A 3,259-nucleotide genomic window follows, 5' to 3' on the forward strand; every position below is an offset into this window, starting at 1 on the left:
AGTACTCATACTCAGGTTTGCAACACGATGTAGCATTTTTGTAGCTGTGTCCATCAATTTTAAACTCGCCATCCATGCCAGAAGGTGCATTTGAACCAGAATTGTAGTTTTGAACCATTGTAAGATATGTTGCCAAAGCACCCATGAAAGGTACAAAATTGAATAAGCTACAAAGAATGCATAATAGCTGACAGTGTAATAGAGGTCCTGTTCGAACAATAACCCTTACAAACGTAGCCACACATGAAGGTTACATAGTTGCCGTTTCATACAATAATCACATCAGAAAAGGATCAGGCATATTGTATGAGTTCTGTCTCTGTTGTGGCTTTCCTTTGACCCACTATTAATAATAAATCGAGTATTTCCTTCTCTAGGTGTCTTTCTGACTTTAGTGGAGGAAGGGAGAGCTGTGTTTGCTGGGCGCCAAGGGCGAGTGCCTTGTCATGTCAGGGGTATTAATTTATGATTTCCATCCCAGCTTCTGACCTCATCACCTCCATTAGAATGCAGCCTTTGTAATTTCATGGTTAATATTCAATAGCCACTTGTCCCCGGTGCCTGCTTTGTGCATGTGAAATTTCTGGTTTGGGGTGGGGCGTGTTTGGGGGGGGGGGAATCATTTTCGATCTGTTCAGTTTGTGTATGTGTTTGTGCATGTGTGTGTTCATGCAAAAAGGAAGCAAGGGTTGACTGCAGAATAGCTTTCTGCAAAACAGTTGCAGATGTCCAGAGATGTCCTCTGTGTCTCTACTCCCACCGAGGAGCTTGAATTGCGTCTCTGTCTGACCCGAGACATTTGAAACGCCTCCCTCATACACTCACACACATACGCACACACGTACACACACTAATGTGCACATAACTTACAGTAGCTGACCACTTGCATTAGAAGCCAAATTTGGAGGCTCTTGCCATGGCACTCTGCACAAGAAACAGAGGTTGGCCAGCATCTCACACCCAGTGGACAGCACACACTTAAGTATGCATAGACGCGTAAGTGCTGAAGACAGAAGTTGCTTTCATGAGAAAACACTACTGATCACAAAAGACAAAACACAGGGAGACATGAAAGAGGAGAAAGGGCAGAAAAAGAATACAATTTCAAACAGTAAACGTCTGCATTTCTCCACACATTGGCTTGAATACACATTCCTACTGAACAAATTGGCAAACTATTAAAAAAGAACAGATTAAGGAGCTCTGTTATGCATGAGTCCCAGTGTTGCTCTGTTTTCTTCCTCCTCTTAGCAGAGAACTCAGAATCTGTTAGGGTTACATGTATAATGCTGCAAAATCTGACAATGTTAAGTGATGATTGTAACAGTATCAAAATTCCACAAACAAAAAGAAACAGTATTAAAATGGACAAAATTGCCATAACCCAACCCTTCTACCATGCAATCAGTTTATTAACCACAGTATGTGTTTGATCTTTGGTAGTAAAAAAAAGATTTCATGACTCTTTGCAGTCAGTACATCCCATGAAACAAGTACAGGTGGTACAGTTAGCTTTGTCAGCAATAACGTGAAGTGATTGTTTCCTCTATGTCCTCATCAGTTTGTTCTATTGTTGTGCAGGAATTCTGGTCAACTCCTCTACACACTATCGCTTCAGTTCATTGAGGTTAGCATGAACTGTTTATGCACAGCTCTCTTAAAGTCTTGCAGCAGCAGTTGGGTTGAGCTCTAGCCTTTGACTGGACCATTGCAACACCTTGATTCTTTTCTTTTTCAGCCATTCTGTTGTAAATGTGTCCCATTTCCCAGGCTTTAGCTGTCTAACAAATAGCCTCACCATTCACTCTAGAGTATTTTTATATACAAGACAAGACGGACTGACTGCAAGGTGCCAGGTCCCTTGGCTGCAAAACAAACCCAAGTCATAACTCCTCCACCACCGTGCTTGACAGTTGGTATGCGGTGTTTGTGCTGATACGCTGTATCAATGGCAGCCCGTCCAAACAAGCCATATTTAGAAAGTCTTAGAAAACGACTAAATAAGTGGCTTATTTGGAAGAGGACTGTAGAGTCTGAGATGTTACTCTTGGGTTTCTTGCAATTTCTCTGAACTTTGCATGGTTTAAACATTAGGATATCTAGTCCTGGGAACATTGTGGCATTATCTTATCAGACACCTGAATGCTCCAGACAAGCAAAATGCCAGAAATCTTCTGGTATTAGAGAGGTGCCCACATTTACTGATGATTAGTTAATCAAGTGCTTCTGATTCACCCTCTTCATTTTTATGGAAGCAGTAAGGGTGTACTGAGATTTTCATGGGACTGCACAAAGTCCTGTGAAAATGTTCTTTTTTTTTTTACAGGACTGTAAGCTGAATGGAATCTGAACACAAATGAACAGCTGGACACCGTCAAGTATAATGTAGGCTGATGAGGGAAACTAGTGTGCCTTGCAGTCCGAATGGGAAGAATACAACTTGACTGGATATTGAATTTTTGTTTTTCAAAACTACTCAGATTATGAACCAGCATTTTTTTAATGTTAACATAACAAACACACCCAGGCTGCAAGCAGGTTTGAAACCAGAACCTTCTTGCTGTGAGGCAACAGTGCAAATCATCACCCTCATAATCCCACAGTGTGTTCACATGAAGAATGAATGGCAGATGTGTGGAGTTCACATTGTTTATTCAGTATTAAACAAAAAGTTAAGGCAACATTCAGAATAGCAACTCAAATAGACATTACATGGGAAAAATGTAAACAAAACAACATTATAGTGGACTACAGTCTACTAACCTTTAAGCTGGGATATGGATAACTTTCATACTATTAACAGAGATGGCCAGCCCTTAAATTCAATTTGGAAATTCAATTCTATTCCATTCCCATAATAAGATAAAAAAGCCATAAAAGCCAACAGACATTTCTTTGGTCAATGTGAGTAAAAAAACCCACAAAACAATAATACTGAGTATGAAAATCACTAAAAGCAAACTTGTTTTCTTCCAGTATTACCATAATAGCTTCTCTGAATACAAGGGAAATATTTGAAATGAGATGATGAACTGTTTGATATAAACACATCAGATCCACATCTCAAAACCATCTCTATGTTCTAGAGATTGATCTAAGTGCAAAACTGGCGCTCATCTAGGAACTTTCATCGTCCAGACAGAGAGTGCTCTCCATCACCAGACCAAGTAAACAGCATTTTCAGTACCTCCAGACCATATCCATTTTCTATAAGCTGGGAAACAAAACAAAATAATATGAAATGACTGAATCATAAAAT

This window comes from Pundamilia nyererei, unplaced genomic scaffold, assembly GCF_000239375.1.
Source record: "Pundamilia nyererei isolate P.nyererei 1_Seehausen unplaced genomic scaffold, PunNye1.0 scaffold00092, whole genome shotgun sequence".
In the NCBI taxonomy this organism is placed as follows: domain Eukaryota; kingdom Metazoa; phylum Chordata; class Actinopteri; order Cichliformes; family Cichlidae; genus Pundamilia; species Pundamilia nyererei.